Genomic DNA, 22,990 nt, shown 5'->3' with positions numbered 1-22,990 from the left:
CTCGCGCTAGCTAGATAAATGCGACGTGATTGTGTGCGAGCTGTTGTAAGATGAATTTTTCACAGCTTTTCCTCGTCATTTTCGTCATCGTCGCCACTCACTCACCCTGGAGATTGCGGTGCTCTATGTTGGAAAAAGTGCCGACTGGGGAGCTCAAGCGAGGGGAGCCAACTAGTGGTAGGCCGTGCTTTTTTTTCTCCAACATCATCATGGCTTGCTACTGTCTGTCGTTGCTATTATACGGCAGTCGACATGTCAGTCAGTCAGACACTACATACTAAAGGGGGTACTTGTTGTTATTATTGTAACTGGTGTCATTTCCAGGATGAGCGCGAGGATAAAATTGCTGTAATAAGGAGGGAGAGCTGTTGATTGCCTCCTCTGTCAGCTTCACAATTGTGTCAGCCGAGATTGCGGAAATGACTCTGATGTTTATACATGATGGCAACTGAAGAGGCATTTTACAATGTGGCAATTTCTCTACACCCTCACCATTTTTTTTTGTTGTTGCTCCAACTGGAAAGTAAAGTGCCAGAGCGTTTTATCATTCTGCACATACTTAAGGATTGCGGAAGGGGATTGGGATGGTCGTTAAAAAAAGGGCTACTGGGGACCAGGGCTCGGAAGGACGCTACGAAATGACAGCTACAATTGGTTGATGTGGGTCGTGGTTGCTCTCTACTGACTGCGGTGGTGGTGGTGGTGGTGTGAGTGTGATGAGCAATCAAAGTAGACTGCGGTGTCACTTAGCCGCTGGGAAAGTGAGTGGTTGTTCCTTTTTTTTTATGAGTTGATGAGATTTTTCTTAACTTTATAACGGTTGTTTTTAGTGCCGGGGATGACGAAGTTATGGACGATCATGAATCTAATATAGTTGTTTTAGAAGATTTATGTTTGTTAAGCGGTCATGTGAGGATTTAAGTGCAGTTCCTCCATGGAGTCTCAAGCGTTGATCGTGGTGTTTAGAGCCTTCTGATTTTTGGACGTTTTCGAATAAAAAACGACAAAAACGAAATTATCTAACAAACTACGTTCAATGAAACTGCCCTCTTTTACATTTTAGCGCGGATTAAATTTAAGAACAAGAAAACACACATTTCTGCTGTTGACAGCTAGCCAAGGTTGATATATAAAACGGTAGGTAGGTGACACGTAGTGACCGTCAAGTGTTGCCAATTTCAATACTCCTCCTCAATGCTTGACGGTTTTGTCACTGGACTCACAAAACTTCGTTACCTTCATCGTACCAAGCGGTTTGGTCAGGATGTCGGCCGCTATAGTCTCTGTAGGGCAATAGACCAGCCGCAGCACTTCTTGATCACACAAATCCTTAATGTAATGCTGCTTGGTTTCGATGTGCTTTGAACGACGTGTGGTACGATCCGAATGAACAAACTGTATGCAACTCTGACTATCTTCCATAATGCATGTTGCACCCTTTTGAACCTCTCCGAAATCATCCAAAACCTTGCGTAGCCAGACTGCCTCCTGGCTGGCCTCTCCCAGAGCCACATACTCCGACTCCATCGACGACAGCGTCACGCAGTGCTGCAATCGGCTTCCCCACGATATGGCTCCTCCTGCATACACGAAACCTGTTGTAGATCGTCGAGTCTCTGGATCACCGGCCTGAATAGCCAACAAGCTTTCCACTGTTATTCCCGTATTCCAACTTAGCACATTTCGTCGTCCTTAGGTACCTAAGCACCCTCTTAGCGGCTGTCCAATCGGCTTCCATTGGTGAGCAAACCTTACGTCCAAGAATTGACACACTCACAGCGACGTCCGGGCGAGCACACACCGCTACATACAAGAGTGCTCCTACCAGACTACGGTAAACCGTGGTGTTCGGAAACGGACTACTTGTATCCTTTGTTGCGACGAATCCGGTATCCATAGGGCTTCTCGAAGGCTTAGCATCCTGTTGTCCAAAACGAGATGCTATCTTCTCAATGTACCCCTCAAGCGAAATACTGTACTTTCCGTCCTTGCGAGCGATCTCCATTCCAAGAAAATATGACGGTTCTTCCAAATCCGTTATGTCGAATCTCTGCTTCAAAGCACTGCAGATTCGATCCAGTTGCGTAGCATCCTTGCAACCAATCAATATATCGTCCACATAGACAAGTAGACAGATTCGAACGCCTCCTACAAATTGTGTATGCAAGCACTGATCCACCTCGCTTTGATTAAACCCTAGATCCAGAAGAACACTATGCAGAAGCTGGTTCCAGCACCTGGCTGACTGCTTCAGCCCGTATATGCTGCGACGAAGTCTGCACACCAAGTTCTCCTTTCCCTTTTCAGAAAATCCGGGAGGTTGCTTCATGTAAAGTTCCTCCTTGAGATGACCATATAAGTAGGCGGTCTTTACATCCAAATGTTGCAGTGTCATATTCTGACGAGATGCCACGGCCAAGAACGTTCACAGCGTTGTTTGTTTAGTCACCGGTGCAAAAATCTCGTCATAGTCGTCGCCATATTGTTGAGAATAGCCTTGAGTGACAGACAGACAGACAGACAGACAGACAGACAGACAGACAGACAGACAGACAGACAGACAGACAGACAGACAGACAGACAGACAGACAGACAGACAGACAGACAGACAGACAGACAGACAGACAGACAGACAGACAGACAGACAGACAGACAGACAGACAGACAGACAGACAGACAGACAGACAGACAGACAGACAGACAGACAGACAGACAGACAGACAGACAGACAGACAGACAGACAGACAGACAGACAGACAGACAGACAGACAGACAGACAGACAGACAGACAGACAGACAGACAGACAGACAGACAGACAGACAGACAGACAGACAGACAGACAGACAGACAGACAGACAGACAGACAGACAGACAGACAGACAGACAGACAGACAGACAGACAGACAGACAGACAGACAGACAGACAGACAGACAGACAGACAGACAGACAGACAGACAGACAGACAGACAGACAGACAGACAGACAGACAGACAGACAGACAGACAGACAGACAGACAGACAGACAGACAGACAGACAGACAGACAGACAGACAGACAGACAGACAGACAGACAGACAGACAGACAGACAGACAGACAGACAGACAGACAGACAGACAGACAGACAGACAGACAGACAGACAGACAGACAGACAGACAGACAGACAGACAGACAGACAGACAGACAGACAGACAGACAGACAGACAGACAGACAGACAGACAGACAGACAGACAGACAGACAGACAGACAGACAGACAGACAGACAGACAGACAGACAGACAGACAGACAGACAGACAGACAGACAGACAGACAGACAGACAGACAGACAGACAGACAGACAGACAGACAGACAGACAGACAGACAGACAGACAGACAGACAGACAGACAGACAGACAGACAGACAGACAGACAGACAGACAGACAGACAGACAGACAGACAGACAGACAGACAGACAGACAGACAGACAGACAGACAGACAGACAGACAGACAGACAGACAGACAGACAGACAGACAGACAGACAGACAGACAGACAGACAGACAGACAGACAGACAGACAGACAGACAGACAGACAGACAGACAGACAGACAGACAGACAGACAGACAGACAGACAGACAGACAGACAGACAGACAGACAGACAGACAGACAGACAGACAGACAGACAGACAGACAGACAGACAGACAGACAGACAGACAGACAGACAGACAGACAGACAGACAGACAGACAGACAGACAGACAGACAGACAGACAGACAGACAGACAGACAGACAGACAGACAGACAGACAGACAGACAGACAGACAGACAGACAGACAGACAGACAGACAGACAGACAGACAGACAGACAGACAGACAGACAGACAGACAGACAGACAGACAGACAGACAGACAGACAGACAGACAGACAGACAGACAGACAGACAGACAGACAGACAGACAGACAGACAGACAGACAGACAGACAGACAGACAGACAGACAGACAGACAGACAGACAGACAGACAGACAGACAGACAGACAGACAGACAGACAGACAGACAGACAGACAGACAGACAGACAGACAGACAGACAGACAGACAGACAGACAGACAGACAGACAGACAGACAGACAGACAGACAGACAGACAGACAGACAGACAGACAGACAGACAGACAGACAGACAGACAGACAGACAGACAGACAGACAGACAGACAGACAGACAGACAGACAGACAGACAGACAGACAGACAGACAGACAGACAGACAGACAGACAGACAGACAGACAGACAGACAGACAGACAGACAGACAGACAGACAGACAGACAGACAGACAGACAGACAGACAGACAGACAGACAGACAGACAGACAGACAGACAGACAGACAGACAGACAGACAGACAGACAGACAGACAGACAGACAGACAGACAGACAGACAGACAGACAGACAGACAGACAGACAGACAGACAGACAGACAGACAGACAGACAGACAGACAGACAGACAGACAGACAGACAGACAGACAGACAGACAGACAGACAGACAGACAGACAGACAGACAGACAGACAGACAGACAGACAGACAGACAGACAGACAGACAGACAGACAGACAGACAGACAGACAGACAGACAGACAGACAGACAGACAGACAGACAGACAGACAGACAGACAGACAGACAGACAGACAGACAGACAGACAGACAGACAGACAGACAGACAGACAGACAGACAGACAGACAGACAGACAGACAGACAGACAGACAGACAGACAGACAGACAGACAGACAGACAGACAGACAGACAGACAGACAGACAGACAGACAGACAGACAGACAGACAGACAGACAGACAGACAGACAGACAGACAGACAGACAGACAGACAGACAGACAGACAGACAGACAGACAGACAGACAGACAGACAGACAGACAGACAGACAGACAGACAGACAGACAGACAGACAGACAGACAGACAGACAGACAGACAGACAGACAGACAGACAGACAGACAGACAGACAGACAGACAGACAGACAGACAGACAGACAGACAGACAGACAGACAGACAGACAGACAGACAGACAGACAGACAGACAGACAGACAGACAGACAGACAGACAGACAGACAGACAGACAGACAGACAGACAGACAGACAGACAGACAGACAGACAGACAGACAGACAGACAGACAGACAGACAGACAGACAGACAGACAGACAGACAGACAGACAGACAGACAGACAGACAGACAGACAGACAGACAGACAGACAGACAGACAGACAGACAGACAGACAGACAGACAGACAGACAGACAGACAGACAGACAGGTGGTGGTATTCCCTTCGTCGCTCGGCTTGAACGACGATAAATCGCATCATCAGGAAATCCTTCAAAGTCATTTTCCGATGCACTGTCGAACTGTATCTGTTTCCTCAGGATCCGTTTCCTCCGTATGTTCTGTCACACTGGCAACATCCGGTGGCATCACAGGTACGGTAACTACAGCTGCTCCCAGGACATCACTGGTAGTTGCTTCAGTTTCTTCTTCCTTCTCACCAGAACGTTCAAGGAATTTAGCATCCCTACTGATCGTGATTCGTTTCGTTTCAGTGTCCAAGAAGCGCCAAACTTTTCTTCCTTCAGCGTAACCCACAAACACAAGTTGCCTGGCTTTAACGTCAAGCTTACGTCGTTTCTCGCCTGGAATATGTACGTATGCTTTAGCTCCAAACACACGAATGAAAGAATAGTCAGGCTTCTTACTCCACCAGCGCTCAAACGGCGTTCCTTCAACTACTGATGATGGCCAAATATTCAGTAAGAAGTTTGCAGTTGTAACAGCTGCACCCCAGAATTTCTTGTGTAATCCAGACTCCGAAAGAAGACATCGCATAGTCTCTCCAAGCGAGCGATTCTTCCTTTCGGCTTTCCCATTCTGTTGGGGACTGTATGGCGCGCTTTGCTGAAGAAGAATACCGTTATCCCTCAAGAACTTCTGAAGTTGCTTCCCGGAGTACTCTCCTCCTCCATCTGATCGGATAACCTTCGGTGCATGTCCAAACTGGTTCCTCATCATCATCGTGTAGTCCATGATCATCGCGGCGCACTCGGATTTTTCCTTCTACAAGTACACTACACAGTATCGACTGTAATCGTCTAACGTGGTCATAAAGTATCGACTGCCCCTTGGAGTCGACACCTCCATAGGCCCACACAAATCCGTGTGTACCAAATCTCCCACTGCACTTGATTTCGACTCTGACGACGGGAATGGTGCTCGAGCCATCTTACCCTCGCAGCACACCCCACAAACGGACTTGGTTCCACAATTTCGCAGCTTCAATCCAGTACCAAGTTCATTCCTGACAATCTTTTTTACAGCTTCATCGTTTCGATTACCCAGCCGTCGATGCCAAGTATGAATGCAGTTTTCGTTATGTTCTCCTACGGTCAGCAACGTTTTCTGGGACGACAACGGCTTCAAGTGGTTCAAATTACCACTCCGCTTCCCAGTCAGCAATGCCTTCCCATTTTTGCTAATCGTGCATCCATCATGGAGAAATTCAACATTGCATCCCTCATCAGTAATCTTACTTACCGATAACAGGTTACTCGCCAACGATGGAACGTAATATACCTGTTTTAGGTTCACAGTCACAGCCTTGCCATGGCCGTTAAACGAAGAAAACTTGGTGGATCCAACGCCTTCAGCTGTAATATTGCTTCCATCAGCCAGACCAATACTCATCTTGGATGCGCCGACCTGATCCAGAAGCGTTTCGTCACTGGTCATATGCGACGTGGCACCTGAGTCAACACCTGCAGCCAGACAAACTTCTTCATCATCACTCGCAACCGCAATGTTCGCTGTCTAATTTGATTTCACTTTTACAGTTTTCTTTTCTTCTTCCTTTTCCTTCACCTTCCGATATTGCACAAGCTTCCGACAGTCTCTTCGATAATGTCCCTCTTTTCCACAATAGTGGCACACTTTCACTTTCGTTTTGTCCATCTTCGCTCTGTCATTCGTTCCACACCACCGCTTCTCTACACTTCTCTACTCGTTTACGCCACTCATCGAACAGCTTTCCCTGGATGAATTCCAAGGTTAATTCCGCTTCGGGGCGGCTCTCCAACGCTGTTATCAAGCCGTCATAGGAATCACTCAAGCTCGACAATATTATGGCCACCAGCAAACACTCTTTTAACGGTTCACCCATACTGTTGAGACGGTTGGACAAACGTAAAATTTCCGCCAGGTGATCAGCCATGTTACTGTCTTCCGCAAGCTGCATCCTCATCAACTTTCGCAACACATGAACTTTTGTCGCCAGGGTCGACTGAGTATGGTGCTTCCTTAGAGACTCCCACATATCACGCACGGTTGTTGCTTTGATAACATGACACATCTGGCTGTCCTCGATAGACAAACCAATAATAGCCCGAGCCTTGCCATCTTTGCCAAGCCAGGTAGCATCCGGCGTTTCTGGCTTTTCTTTGTGGACTACATCACTCAAGCCTTTGCGAATTGGCAAAAGATCAACTCGGAATTTCCACACCTGAAGTCGCTCAATTTTTCCACCATAACCTTTTGGACGTTTTCGAATAAAAAACGACAAACACGAAATTATCTAACGAACTAGGTTTTTTGAAACTGTCCTCTTTTACATTTTAGCGCGGATTGAATTTAAGATCAAGAAAAAAACACATTGCTGATGTTGACAGCTAGCCAAGGTTGATCTATAAAACGGTAGGTACACGAAACGAAAATCAATTATTTTATTCATGTGTTTCACTTATACATTTTTGCCAAACATCAGCCTTATACATTCCATAAGACAAACCATATAGGTCCTATAAGAATGCATAAAAGGTATGTGTGACCGCTTATACATTTCATTTGACACATGATCTTCATTAACTTTTTGCAAGGCCTCTGCTTATTAGTTGACGTATACATTTTATGAATAATCAGCAATAGAAAATTGCCAAATGGTATAAGGAGATTTCTATCCGTGTAGGTGACACGTAGTGACCGTCAAGTGTTGCCAATTTCAATACTGATAAGCTAGCGAAAATCAGGTCACAGTGAATTGATAGGGGAAATGGATGTAATGTCGGCCTATAATGTCCCTAATTTGGGCCCATACATAAATTCAGCAATCGATCAAATTTTCAATAGCGACGAAAAATATCCATTAGTACCGTCTCAATGACACGTTCATCTAGATAAAATTGATAAATAGCAGATTTTTAGCGATGTTTTCAATCTTAGATCCAAATGCTAACATTAGAGCCATTTCCCCTATCAATCCAATCCAGATTTCATGGTTTTTAACATTCTGATGATAGCTCTAAAGGAATTCAGGGGAAGCAATACATTTTTAGGAGAATTTCAAAGATTATTCTAAGCAGACTTCCAAAAAGAATTCTTACGATAGCTCAGAAAAAGAGTATTCCTAGAAAATAATTATAATTAATAATTATAGAAAATGTTGGGCAGAATTATAAAGGACATTTCAGGAGAATTCCTATCCCATTTCTGAGTACGTTTACAGAACCATTCTGAAATGAATGCCCTGTAAACTTTAAGGGAGGTCAGGTGAAATGAGGAGTGTGGAGGTATGGTGAGGTGTATAAAAGTGAGGTGAAGTGAATTAAGGCGAGGATGAGAAGAGGTGAAAGTGAGGTGAGGTGAGGTAGTGCTCAAATGGTTCCAAATTGGGCCCTGATTATCCTCCCAAAATTTGAACTCAGTTAGTAAAAAACTGACTTGGCACAAACCATTTGAAGTTTATATGTAAATAACTATGGAGAAACCGTAATTTCGGTTCATATCTATCTCGAAATTCACTAGTTCACTCGACTTTAGAAAACGATAACTGAGACGATAACGATAAACTTTCTCAGCTACAACTTTGTTCAAGACCACTTTTTGATCAAAAGAAAGGAACAAAAATTATTAAGGATTCAAGTCTCTGATGTCTTATGATTATGCTCAATCAACTGTTCAGCAGGCAACATTGCACACTGGGCCAGAAATGCAATCTAGCGGAGCAAAATTAATAACTCCGAAACGAAGAATTTTCGCGACTTGGTGTCTTGGGCAAAGTTTCTCATCATAATAAGAACCATCTATTGACATAAACAAATAGTTCAAAACTCTTCCGCAAAGATGACGCCACAATCTAACTTCTTTCTCTGACGATTTGGAGACTTGATGTCTCCGGCAAAGTTGTTTGCCTTGACAAAATAAACAACTCTTGAAGACATAAAATTTCCACAGCCTACTGATTCCGAGTTATATGGAGTTAAAGAAAAAAATGTCGAAAATATGCTTTTTTCTTTCTGTTTCGGTTTTTTGCTGACAACCATATAATGTTACATTTTTCTCTTACGCAAATGCATTAAATAAATAACTTTTGTGAAGACAAATACTGGTTTAAGCTTCAAATTTTAAAGATATTGTTGAAAAACCGAACAAAAACAACAATTTTTAAACTTTAATATCTCCCAAAGCGCAAAAAATCGCAACCTGACATTTTCAGCAAAAATTAAGCAATACTCGATAAACAAAATATCAAAATTTGAGAGTGGTATATTTTGGTGTTTTTAGGATTTCATCATTTTAGTGGAGCATGTATTTTTTTCTATAACTTTTTTTAGTGCATTAAAATGGCGTTTTGAAGACTTGATGACATAGGCAAAGTTGTTTATCTTGATAAAATAAGCAACTCTTCCTAAGACGTTAAAACTTCACAGCCTACTGTTTTCGACATTTTGACGTAGGACTACGTCTTTGATTTCTATATGGGGGTACACTTTGTGAAAACCGAAAATGGAACATGTAACAAATTAAGAAAGATTTTGAACGTTCATAACTCAGCTGCCCGTGGTCCAATTTCAATAATTTTATCACCAATCGATCAGAAATATCGCTACGCATCGATAACAATGCTTCCGAATGTTGATTTTCAACAAGAAACTATTGAAAAACTGGTAAATGTCCAGCATTGTTCAAAAGTGTCGAATTAACTAACAAATCCACCAATTACCTACATGCATATGCTGCTTCCCCAGCACAGTCGTCAGAGAGTAGTAAGTAGACGAAACAAGTCGAAGTGGCATTCGCCTCCGATCCTCGGGCGCGTGCGAACAGGGAAGATGGAATTGCGTAATATTTTGCACACTCATCGCCAAATTCAGAACCACACGCTTCCAACGACCACACAAAATACTCTCGAGAGCAGGGTTGCCACATATACAGATTATTCTGTATTTTACAGACTTTCTGGATCATTTCAGGACCAAGAATCTGTAAATACAGATTTACAGATTTTTATCTAAAATACAGATTATACAGATTTTTACTGAATTCCAAATAAGTGTCCTCATTATTTTTAGATCCTAGTACGATTTAAGTTTTCATTGAGCATACATTGTATTCAGTGTGCACAAAATACATTGCCATTCAAAGTGTTTTTGTTACCTCATTCGTGAAATAGGGTATAGACTTTATGTTCTGAAAATTGACTAAGTAGCTTAAACAAATATTAGTTCAAGATCCTCTCTGTCAAAAATTTGATGATATCAAAATGGCAGAAAGTGTAGTATGTACATTATACATTATATATTATTTAAGAGGTACATTTAACATAAAATGTTTTGTTTACCTAGAAGAATTCAGTTATTTATGCGAAAAGCAAATAGTTTTCAATTGTGCAAGGCTCGGTGTTTTAAAATTTTTGCAATAAAGGAATCTATTACATCTGCTTTTAATTAGTTGGTTATTAGTAGTGATGCAAAATTTTTGAAGAATTGGGAATAAATTCTCAGTAAAGTAAAAATTTCTAATAACAATTATTTTACGGTAGCATTTTTCATAATAATTGTTCAACGATTGATACAGATTTTTTGCATCAAGATACAGATCAACAGATTTTTTTTTCAGAAGAAATACCCCTGGTCACGGTTTTGCTTCAATTTCGTCCGAACCGCAGATTACAGTGGAAGTGTTTCGTTTTGTTCGCGTGATAGTTTAGTTTTGTAAAGTGAGTTAAATTAACGTAGTTTTACTTTTATACTTTAATTATAGTTTCTGTTTAGTTATAGTTATAAATCTAAGCGTAGTGTGCGTCATAGGCTAGACTTTGCGTGTGCGAAAAACAAGCTAGAACAGGTAATGTGCTCGTTAAAGAAAATCTGTACATTGTGCTTAATGTTCTTTTCAATAGCCGACGGCTACGTGTAACTTCCAACGCCATCATCTGCATCCCCGGGGCGAATAATTCCGGCAACCATCACCTTGTCCGGTGGAAAGCGATCCGCATCTACATCGCTGAGCGGGGCTTTGTGGTTAACAACTGCCACTGTTGTTGAGATCACGATCGTCCACCCACGTAAAAATCGTTGGCCGTTCAACACCAACGGTCGAACGCGCATCGATTGAGTATCATAATCGCTGCGCCAGTAACAGCAGCGCAGCAATCAACGGCAGCTAAATCAACTAGTGAGTCCGATCTGGTCGAAGAGCATGAATTGCTAAGTTTTGGTTAAGTCGAATAATTGTAAGGTTGGGTGTCGGCAAGACAAACGTGGGCACGTATCGTCATACATGGATGCCCACCCAACCCATCAATGTTAGACACTCGGGTGCCAAGCTTTGCCGTTCCCCGCTTGCTGCATCGTCGTGGGATTCATCGGGAAGAAACACAAGAGCACAGCACAGATAGAAGGTAGTTGTACCATAGAGGCAACTCTTAGACTAGAAGGTCCCGAAGAAACGTGCTCAACTTTTTGGCTCAGCTCTGGTACTCTCTTCGGTCCCAAGCTAATCGATGCACCCCTCGAAGCATAAGAACATCCACGATCCCCTCATTTTATCGGTCAACACAAACATAGTGTAGTACTAGAATTTTTTTGGGCAGCTTGAGTGTCAGCACGCCATTGTACATTCCGTTCCACAGCGTGGGACTCCCGCCGTGATCCTAAGCGATTTCTGTCCCGTGTCTGTCTCGTAGACCAGGACCCGGTTCTGGAAGTAACTACTTAGAATCCTGCAGAGGTAGTCTGGAACCCTCATTCTATGGAGTGCCTTGGCGATGGCCTCCCAACTGGCGCTATTGAATGCATTCTTCACATCAATCGTAATCACGGCGCAGTATCGATTTCCTCTCCGAATTGCATCCACCGTCGATCTCCATTTCCGGAATCCAAACTGCCTCTCGGACAATCTGTGTTCACTCTCCGTGCATTTCGTCAGCCGGTTCAGGATGATCCTCTCCAAGAGCTTTTCGATAGTATCCAGCTAGCATATTGGCCTATACGATGCAGGATCCCCTGGCGGTTTTCCGGGCTTCAGCAATAGCACAAGCTTTTGTACCTTCCACCTATCAGGGAACTGACCCTCGTCCAGACATTTCTGCAGCACCATCCTGAAAATGTCCGGGAACGTCTAGATTGCCGCCTTGAACGCAACGTTGGGAATTCCATCCGGGCCGGGAGCTTTATTCGCCTTCAACCCTTTCGCTGCTGCTATGAGTTCCTCGTTGGAGACTTGTTCAACGTTATCTTCATCTACCTCGCCATATGGTGTAGGTGGCCAGTTCGTTGGGTCATGCTGTGGGAAAAGTCCCTCCACGATGACTTTCAGCTTGTTGGGACACATTTCAACCGGCATCGATGGACCTCTGATCTTCGCCATCGCGGCACAGCTCCTTGAAACTATTTGACTTGCTCAGCTGTATCTTTCGTTTCAGTGCAGCCCTGACCTCTCGAAATACCACCCTGCGCTCCTCTCTGTCTGCTTCCGGTCTTGCTATCTGAGCGTGCCTTCTTTCTAGAAGACAAGTAGCACGGAGGGGGCTAATTTCCTTGTTCCACAAGTAAGCTGGACGCCGCCTGTTCGTTGGCTCCAGTTTTCTCGGCATAGTTGTGTCACATGCCCTTGCTAATGATTCGATCAACTCGTTCGCGCTTAGACCCGGGATTCTACTGTCTACCCTTAGAGCTACGACCAAGAGATCCTTATTGAATGCCTTCGTCTTCGACTTCCGCTCGCTTACTTTCGTCTTCCGCATTTCCACCGGTGTCCGTTTGCCGATACTGTACCGGATCACCTGATGGTCACTATGGGTGTACTCTTCGCACACTTTCCAGTTCATATTTGCCACTAGCGACGTACTGCAGAAAGTGACGTCGATAATGGATTCCCCACCATCTTTGCGGAACATGCTGCTAGTTCCTATGTTGGTCAGACTGACGTTCAACTTTGCCAGAGCTTCCAGCAGGGTATACCCTCTTGCGTTGGTACACCTGCTCCCCCAATCCACTGCCCAAGCATTGAAATCTCCTGCGATGACGACTGGTCTCCGTCCAATGAGCTTTTCGGTGTGGTGAAGTGTGTAGGAGTGAGGTGAGGTGAACTAATGTGAGGTAAGGAGAAGTGAGGCGAAAAGAGGCGAGGTGAGGTGAGGTGAGGTGAGGTGTGGTGAGGTGAGGTGAGGTGAGGTGCGGTGAGGTGAGGTGAGATGAGGTGAGGTGAGGTGAGATGAGGTGAGGTAAGAAGAAGTGAGGTGATATTAAGGAGGTGAGGAGTCTTGACGTGCTTTCAGGTGAGGTGAAGTGAGATGAGTTGAGGTGAGATGAGATACGTTGAGGTGAAGTGAGGTGATGTTAGCAAGCATGGGAAAATTCATTCCCTCGCGCGAGCTCCACATAAATAAAATAGCCTTACTCACCTACAAACAGATTGCCGAACGAGTGTAAATTATTCCAATCAAGTGACTCTGCAGGTAAACTTGGAACTCACAGCGGTAGAAGGAATGAAGGATAAACAGAAAGGTAGCCGAACAATTTTCTCTTCCGAGGGAGAAACCGATTGAACGTAAAAACCGCACGCTGACGATTTTCCTTGCTGAGCACCAATGCTACCGACGCCAGGGAGGCAGCTCCCACACCTGGACCCTACCTATCGACCGATCAACTCATGAACCGGGGACCAACGACTTTACTTCCCTCGTGATCAGAAATGTTTATGCCTCAGAACATCCCAGGCCTTTTGGGGTGAGAGGCAATCACGCTTTCCACTACACCACCGGCGCCGCTCTCAGCTGTTTGTTTTACTCAATTCTGCGTTCATCGAAAAAAATAGAAGCAATAGAAATGAGAATACAAACGGTATCAGTACGGCTCGCACAAGTTACTGCTCGTTTCTGATGTTGTATGTGTGTGAGTGAGTAGTGTTTTATCCCAACCATTGGGATTCACTATGTTTTACTTGTGAAATCTCTCCTGTCATCACTTAGTTGCAATCAGTACTCATATCACCTTCCACGGAAGTGATATCTTAGTGAATATAATAACTGGTTTAAGACCGGTTGTATGCTACTTGGTAAGTACCGAGTAGAGACTGACTTTATTAAGTTTATCAGAGAGCTTTTATACTTGTAAAAGTTATACAAAAAGATTTAAGGTGTCACTTTGTCTAGGCCGAAATTTGCTTGGTTGACAATAAAACTAAATAACAACTTCATGCTGAGTAGGAAAATTAAATTTTGTTGTGTTTTATCACAACACTCCTAAACAACATTGCAGAAACTGTAAATTTTTTTATAGCCTGGATCATGAGATATTGCATATTCACCAATTTCACATGAACTCTAGAGCCACCTAGTGAGAGAATTATGAGCTAAAAAATACACTGTAGTGTTGGTCTATGTTATCTAAACATCATCGCAGAAGACCACATCTTTCTATCTGACACGTATCACGCGAAATTTTTTTTTTATATAAGTTGTTAAAACGAAGTTTTCTACAGTCACTAACCACACCTAGTGAGTCGATTTCGAACTAAATTGAATACCATTTTCAGGAGATTGGAACATTCAACAACATAGGTACATTTTGAGCTCAAGTTTCTCGACAGTAATCAAAAATGTAACTGATCTTTAAATATATCACATTAATGGGTTAACACTCCGAACACGATGCCTCCGGTAAAATGTGTAACGGAAAATTGGAAATGTTTGAAAAATCATTGCTCAGAGATTTATTAACCGATATTAAATCTTTTGATAACAAAGAAATCTTTAAAGTATCAAGTTTTGAATGGCGCCAACACATTTGGAACTCGTTAATAAATGGCTGAGCTATGATATTTCAAACATTTCCAATTTTCCGTTACACATTTTACCTGATCATCCCCAGTTTAAAAGAAACTCGATGAAGGTGAAGAAAAACTGCCGAAACGTCCTAAATTTCTACACATTTCCATAAATTTTGATGAAGTTCCACTACATAATTTGCTTTTCTACGAAGTTCACTGTATTTCTATGAAGCACGCTGAGCTTTTAAGCTAAAAGCTGAACTCCTATAAAATTTGCTGTACTTCTAAAAAATATCCAGAAATTCTACGCAGTTCCTGAAGTTCTAAAAACGTTTCTAAGCTTGTTTGAAATTTCTGTAGATTTATGAGGTTTCTTGATGTTTACAAACGTTTAAAAAGTTTCGCAACAATCTACGAACTTCCCTGAAATCAATCTCTTACGACAAAGCTTTTAAGAATTTTCATTGATTTCTAACAAGGTCCCTGTACTTCTGTAAAAACTCAGTTTAAAAAATCTGAAAGAGTGTACATTGTACATCTTTTGCCACCCGCAATTTTAAAATGTTGAAGTGAAGACATTTTTTGATGATTTATGGTTTATGTCTTGTCAGCAAGGGCCATGCTCCTCCTCCTCCCCCTAGCTCAACATCATAGTTTCGCCTACTTTCCATCACTTTCCTCCTACTCCATTCAACCAAGCAAACCACCCCGTTACGATCCGTTGGTGGCATTAAACTCGCGTTCCTGTAGACTGGAATAAGTTTACTTTGAGCTCAAGCATTTCCATTAAACATCAAACCACACTAACTAAAAGCCCATCCAGACTAGAGAGAGTCTAGTATCAGAGAGGGGCGGATTCAAAACAGTCTGCCTTGGCAACCTATGCCTAGATGATTTCTAGCAACACTGCTGCTCGATTGGCTCTGGTTTTGACTCAAAACCAGCCAGTCCGCTCCTCTCTTATACTAGACCCTCTCTAATCCAGACCATCCTGCAGCGTTACATTTACGTAAACATTTCTGCTTCATTAGTGCCTATCCTCCTAGGGTCTCCCACGGATGGTGAAAACAGGTGATAACCCACTCCAACCGAAGGCAAGCTATCCTCCACGACGACGACGTGTTTGGGATTTAATTTGCATTCCATAGCATCGACACTATGGTCTCATTGCCGGTTGAGAACTTCGGAGCGATATAATCCTTTATCACATCCGCTACACCACCCTGCCTGTCGGGCGCTGATGTTTAGCTGATAACTACTGCCGTGGCTATTTCACCCCCCATCTCAGCTGGAGACCAAGCCACCGCTACGGGATCTAATCTCTTTCGATCCACCGCACGGCTCCCGCTGCTAACTGTGATTCCATCATCGCCTCGGATGGTTAGGTAGGTGAGCTGGTTAAATTAGTAATAATAATGGCAGTGATTTAAATAGATTGGATTTGTAACACGTCTGACTCCTCGATTCTGCGGAAAAATTCTAAGGTTCATGGTTTGCTTCAATTTGAACTTTGAAGGAGGAAGTGTTTCGACGATCATCGCAGTAGCCGATGAATCACCCAACCAACGGACGCAACAACAAGATGCGTTAAGCTCATTGAAGTAGACAGGGTGAATGAAGAACGTCCCGTGTGATTAGTGATGCTAATCCCTCGTTGAATTTCGCTTTTCGAGGGAAATTTGCCGAAATTACTTATGAATAATTGAAGCTGCTTTGGGTGAGACACGGACCGGGGTGGAGAAAAATGCCATGGCCCGGCTTCAATTAGCGTCCAAACAAACAAATCGTTGCGCATTCATTCGCGTTACTGATGAAGGTAGTAAATTTGTGAACGCTCTGATGGAGTGTTCGGATGAATGAGGGATTTGTAATTTTTTTTTGTTTGTGTTGAAGGAATTAGGTCGTAGACCAGGTTGTGTGTATAAAATAAAAACAAGTACACCTATAGGGAACACGTGTCTACTTCATGCAGACCGTGGACCAACCTTTCTAAATTGGTTTTTTAAACGGCTGTATCTAAACTCGATGATTTTATTAGGATCGACAATTGAAATAGACGGAACAAGTAAACGTAGACAATGGCACCGGTACCGTTGGAATATCCCTGGATTCGGAATTTGGAGGATTGGCGCCACAAAGAAATGCCAGACGGCCGATATGGACACCATGGATAGGACATGCTTGACAATCATATGACGGACCAAAGGATGATTGACGGAACACCCCATCCTTGGTACGGACGTTTACTACTCGGACGTTTCCATCCGAACCGGTATATATTTCTGCGACTCGCTACAATTTCCACCTTTGTGGGGACAGGGACTCCTTCACCAGTACCATGGTGCCGATCTTGATATTATCGCGCTTCCTCGTCCACTTGGTAAGGTTATGCATGTCCGAAAGATAGTGGGTCTTTCATTTCCGCCAAAGTATCTGCACGAAATCTTGAGATTGTTGAGAGGAGTTCGTGTCCATGAATTCAGGATTGCGGCTACTTGCTGAACGATGGTATGCAGCTGGTCGTAACTTAGTTGTTGGTTTCCGACAACCTTACGAAAATGACCCTTAAACGATTTTACAGCGGTCTCCCATAACCGCCGAAATTGGGTGACCGCGCTGGTATGAACTCGAACAGAATACCTTCATCTTCGACTGTGCGGATTACGGTGTGCTGGAATTGCTGGTCAAGTAACTGGAGGCGCAACTCCTCCAACTCTCTGTTAGTTCCCACGAAATTAGTGGTATTGTCGCACATGACAACCTGCGGTTTTCCTCGAACTGCGACAAAGCGTTTGACGGCTTTTGTTGCCAGGCACTCGAAAATCGCTACAAAGCATTTTACCGAAACGCTACGACGAACTGGATATTTGGTGTAGAATGGGCCACAAAGATCTAGACCAACCTTTAGGAATCCGGCTGCAGGTCTGACTCGAACCAACGGGAGATCGACCATTAGTTGCTCATGAACGGTTGGTTTACTTCGGAAACATGTTACTGTAGGGATTATAGTAGTCAATAATGATTAATTTGGAAAAACGGTACGCTTTCGTAAAAAAAAGTTGCTTTTGCACTTAAAAATTGCTACAACAAATTGTTTAGTCTAATTGCTAAAAAAAAAAAAGAAAGTTCGTTTGGTTGATAGAATTCAAAATATATTGCAATTTAAGTATTTGGATTTGTATGTTTATGCCAATATACAGTTTATGGCTAAAGGTACCGAATCCCATACGGTGGCTAACTGTCATGAAACATCGAAGAAAAGAGAAGAAATGACGAGAGGGAGAGAAAGAGAGAGGAATAGCATTAGAGCTTCGTGTCGACGATGGTTCGACCCGATAATCAGTTTGGAAAATACTTTTCAAGAGTGTGGACGCATGTAAAAGATGCTGAGCTACGCGGAGTGCAGTCGCAGTCACAGTGCCGGAGTTCACGACAACTATTTTAATTAATTTTCAAATTTTTCAAACTTTTGGACAAAAATCAAAGGATGTACTTTCCATGTAAGTCTGAAGAACTTTTTGGGAACTATTTGAATTAGTACCGACAAAACTTCCAGAAGAAGAATAAAGAAGATCTCCTGGAGGAAGTTTGAAGGAAGTTATAAAAGATGTCGAAAAAACATCCGATGGGAATCTTCTTAGACGAATATTAAGAAACTTCTGGCAAATTTTTCTAAGAAAGTTTCGGATAAAATCCAAAAACCAGAAAAGTTTGGAAATCGGAAGCCAATCCCGGAGGAGCCATTTCCAGGGGAAGTTAGGAGAAGCTCGGAAAAAAACCTAACAATAAGTCAAAAAAAAAATTATGGAGAAACTCCCAGAGGAAGACGAAAGAAACTTCTGGGGGAACTTGATAGATACATCCGGCAGAACTTTAATTGAACTTCTTGGAGAAAACGGAAGAAACTTCTGGAAAAAGTCGGACGCCAGAGGGCTTACGGAACAGTCGAAAGATACTTCAAGGAGAAGATGGAAAATGTCTGGAAGAAATAGATTTCTGGGTTCGCTGAACTTCCCGATTTTTTATTTTTTTTAAAGTTCTCGAAACTGTCGATAAAAAACACAGAGCTTCCCTTAAAATGTTCTCTCAATTTTCTAATATTCAAGTTACACGAACCTTACGTTTCCAAAATTTTCATGAACCTCTCGTAACTTAACTGAAGTTTTCGAAGATTGCAAGAGTTTCTCGGAACTCATTGAAAGGTTCAGAAGTTTCCTTGAATTTATATGTCCTGATGTTCTCAAAGCTTCCCTTAAGTTATCTCAATTCTCCTGAAACAAATGGAACTATCCTGAAAACCATAAAATTTCTGTGATGTTTCCAAAATATTTCAGTTTCCTTAAGTTAATTGGAGTTCTCTGGGCTTTCATGAGATTCCTGGGTTCTCGGATTTGAACAGAAGTTAATGAAACTGTCTATAATCTATCGGTACCTATGTCCGGACCATTCTAAAGTTTCAGAACTTCTGAAAAGTTCCTGAAGTTTTCCTGAAACTAATGGAACCGCAATAAAATTCTGGAAGCATTTCTGAAGTCCCGGGGAAGTTGAAAAAACTGACGGGAGTAGACGGAAGAACCTTTCGAGCAAAACCAGAAAAAGCTTCCAAGGGAAGTCGAAATAGCTTTCCGGAAGGAATCGGAAAATAACTTACAGGGCAGGGTAAGGTGAACGAAAATTCCTAGGGAAAGTTGGAAGAAACTTCAAATGGAAGTTTAAAGAACTTTCCGGAAGTAAAAAAATTAAAGGGTTGTGTCCTAGACACGACCGCAGTATGACGTAGAACCTATCTATCTTTCTCTATCTATAATGCATACACACACAAAATTATCATTGATAATATTAAAAAAAACCGTTGGTAGAAATAAAAGTTTGCATTGGTTCTTTTTGGTAGAAAGTACTTAACTTTCAACACGAAAGTCAGCCAACTGTCAAATCAAAAGTTTAACATATTATTAATTTTGGAAGTTGAAACTTTCAAATCGAAATGTAGAACTGTCAAACTGAAAACCTCATCCTTTTAGATTGACGTTGGAAAAGTGTTGCTTCAAAACACGGGTATTTCTTCGCAATTTGTATAAGTTTTCATCTCAATTTCAAATTATTTTTAAATTAATTGCTTTTATGATGTATGCAGAAAATAATAAATATTTATTTTTATGTAAGTAAATTCTTAATATACATAATTTTATGTTTCATTAACATGTTGTTGAATGTTGTTTGGAAAAAATCTAACTCAGTATCGGAACAGATATTAGTCTTCGGCGGATAATGAAGGTTTCCTCCTAAATACGGGGTTCCAACGTGCAGCGGACTTGGTCGAACGAAAGTGCATCTTGCTTTCGTTGCTGGCCGACAATAAGCACTAAGCCGGGTATGGATCGGGCGATCGGGCGTCTGAATTATTTTACCAGCAGGAAAGAATGGACTTTGCTTAAACAACGCCAGCATAGATTGTTTCTTGGGATCGCTGAACCATCACGACGTGGAACTTCACCTTTTTCTCGGGAAAATCGTTCACTTCCAGAACTTTTTGCTTGTTGTCCGACAGCTCTAGACGGCCTGCCTGCTGGTGTGGAACGGTCGGTGAAGGTGCGTTGATTTGTATACCGATCCGAACTAGAATCTGGCTGGTAGTCGACGGATACGGCATCAACTTCTGCCCGTTTCTCTGGGTGGCTCTTTGCGAATAACTTTTCGTTCAACTGTCCAATTTCGAAGGCTCGAATCTTTTCCAGCAACTCGGGAATTGATCCGCCCTTCCGTAACATCTTCCTTCCAATTTCACGGCTCCTCAAACTTAGAGCATGAGTCTGAATGACGTCTGCCACATTCTCACCCAGTTGGTCCCGGAAAAATCACATAATTTTGCTGTGTTGATAACACGCCGGACGTATTTGGAATCAGGCTCGTTGACGTTTTGAGTTAGAGAACGGAGCTTTTGCCTTTGCAACAAGCAGAAATCACGAGAACCGAAAAAGTCTTTCAATCGGTTCATGGCATTGGAATACGGAACAGATTCACAGCATGGTGTGCTGGTTGATGACACAATACCCTCCAAAATGTCTAAAAGCTTTTGCCCTGCTTTAATATTGAAGATACTCATTTTTGTATCCTCGTCCGTTACTCTAATGAGCTTCATAGAGGCCTCCAATAGATCTTTCCAATTCTCGAACGATTTCTTGTCAATGTCATCTTCTCCGTCCATGGGCGTACATTCGGCGATGTTCAAAGATGCAAAGGACAAGTTATTCATCGAGATTGACAATGATTCGTTACCTTGAACCCTAGTAACCTCTCGCATAGTGGACTGTGAACGTGGAAAACCGATGTTAGACGTAGTCCTTAGCTTTTTGTTCCTGGCTCAAGATTTCTTCAACTTTGAAGACAAGGAAGCTGTTATCTTCCTTTCCGCTTCCAATGCCTCCTACAATGATGGCCATTCATCATCACCGATATGCATTGACGAACTAAAAAAATACAGCAAGCAATTGTTTTACATTTTATTTACATGGTTTTCTGCTGCAAATTTTCTCAAGAGCAGTATGATTATCCAATGCAATTTTAATCTACTGCAAGTCACGAAATTCCAAAAACAATAATCAAAATTGCCAATGATATAAGTATTCAACGCACAATAACATCAAACGCGACATGCGAGAACGTACACAGAAACGAAGAGCATTGTAATGAGTACCATTTTGTAGAAAACATTTGTTTTCATTAATACCATGGCAAATATCGTCACATCCATTATGGTTTCAGTATAATTGACTACAAATGCGGTCCGACCCACAATGTTTCTGTCAAAAATACTAAGCTTGCTCAAACGAGATAGTAAATTTGACCGAAAAAAAAAAATAGAACTGAATGAATTTGTTTTTCACCGAAATCTAGTCGCGTTTTTGACTTAAACCTTCAATGTAGTAATTTTGCTAATGGAATTTCTTTCACAGTAAGGAAATGTCAGTATTTGCTTTTCGTTTACAATAGTTATCATTCGCCCGTTTGTGGCGGAGTTTGGTAATAGAGTGACGTTTCCACTAAGGCTGTGTTTCAATTCGTGAATGCTCACTTAAATCTGACAGATTGAACATTTTTAAGTAAACCTGCTGTCGAAGCTCACTTATTTCTGACAGATAAGGAGTCAATTTTGAAAACCACATAATTGGAATCGGTTGATCGAACTTCATTCAAATAAGTACCAACTCACTCAGAGGTTGGATTTCATCGGAACCAACTAGATCCAACGTCTATTTGAAGACACACCAACCCACTCAGAGGTTGGATTTCATCAGACCCAACTAGGTCCAACGTCCACTCAAAGACGCACCAACCCACTCAGAGGTTGGATTTCCTCGGACCCAACTAGGTCCAACGTCCACTCAAAGACGCACCATCCCACTCAGAGGTTGGATTTCATCGGACCCAACTAGGTCCAACGTCCACTCAAAGACGCACCATCCCACTCAGAGGTTGGATTTCCTCGGATCCAACTAGATCCAACGTCCATTCAAGGACGTACCAACCTGCTCAGAGGTTGGATTTCATCGGACCCAACTAGGTCCAACGTCCACTCAAAGACGCACCAACCCACTCAGAGGTTGGATTTCATCGGATCCAACTAGATCCAACGTCCATTCAAAGACGTACCAACCCACTCAGAGGTTGGATTTCCGCAGACCCAACTAGGTCTAACGTCCACTCAAAGACGCATCGACCCACTCAGAGGTTGGATTTCATTGGACCCAACTAGGTCCAACGTCCACTCAAAGACGCACCAACCCACTAAGAGGTTGGATTTCATCGGACCCAACTAGGTCCAACGTCCACTCAAAGACGCACCAACCCACTCAGAGGTTGGATTTCCGCAGACCCAACTAGGTCTAACGTC

General features: G+C 43.1%; 1 protein-coding gene and 1 pseudogene across 1 annotated transcript in view; one reads left to right on the top strand and one right to left on the bottom strand.

Moving 5' to 3' along the window:
- Positions 1 to 22,990, top strand: part of Neto (Neuropilin and tolloid-like) — a 316,873-nt gene that overhangs the window by 160,117 nt on the left and 133,766 nt on the right. The window lies entirely within an intron of this gene.
- On the bottom strand, positions 1,192 to 21,850 carry LOC135713269 (uncharacterized; annotated as a pseudogene).

Source organism: Ochlerotatus camptorhynchus, unplaced genomic scaffold, assembly GCF_037179485.1.
Source record: "Ochlerotatus camptorhynchus isolate MF236.1 unplaced genomic scaffold, CSIRO-AGI_Acam_v1.1 ptg000550l, whole genome shotgun sequence".
Classification (NCBI taxonomy): Eukaryota; Metazoa; Arthropoda; class Insecta; order Diptera; family Culicidae; genus Ochlerotatus; species Ochlerotatus camptorhynchus.
This window is presented reverse-complemented; position numbering and strand designations above follow the sequence as displayed.